We start from the raw sequence: 704 nt of genomic DNA, 5'->3' as shown, positions 1-704 counted from the left end.
TCTCTACGACATACTTTTCATGCCAGGTACTATTGTCCAGTTCAGCCCAATTTAATTTACTGCCTTGTATTATCATATATAAATTGCTGAACATCTTATCACTCAGTTTCAAACATCCCCTCAGCTGTTTTAAGCCATTTCGGTTATTCAGAAGTACTGCTAAATGGATGTGGTGGGAAAATGAGAGCACATCAAACACAGACAGCTTTATGCATTGAGTAGTAAAGAGTAAAAGTTTATTGAGTTTGTAAAGGGAAAGAAATGTGAGTTCCACCTTCCAACTATAACTTTTCTAGGATACGTGATCAGCCATGGTGAAATCACTACGGATGATAAGAAGATCAAAGCCATCTTCCAGTGGCCCATTACTATTATAGTTAAAAAACTCCAGAGATTCTTGGGATTTGCAAACTTTTACCGATGCTTCATATGGAATTTTAGCAGCATTGCAGCTCCTCTCACAGCCCTCCTGAAAGGAGCAATGACCAAGCTACTTTGGAATCAGGAGGCTGATCAAGCATTCAGGAAACTGAAAGAAGCTTTTACCACGACTAGCATACGTCGACATCCTGATCCTTCCATTCCATTTGTCGTGGAAGCTGATGCTGCTAACATCGGGGTAGGAGCTGTACTTTCACAACGATACGACAAGTCCAAGTTACAATAGATGATTAAATAGACAAGTGTATATAAAATAGATGATG

The sequence above is a fragment of the Electrophorus electricus genome, unplaced genomic scaffold (genome assembly GCF_041902795.1).
Source record: "Electrophorus electricus isolate QZ-2024a unplaced genomic scaffold, ASM4190279v1 Scaffold54, whole genome shotgun sequence".
Taxonomy (NCBI): domain Eukaryota; kingdom Metazoa; phylum Chordata; class Actinopteri; order Gymnotiformes; family Gymnotidae; genus Electrophorus; species Electrophorus electricus.
This window is presented reverse-complemented; position numbering follows the sequence as displayed.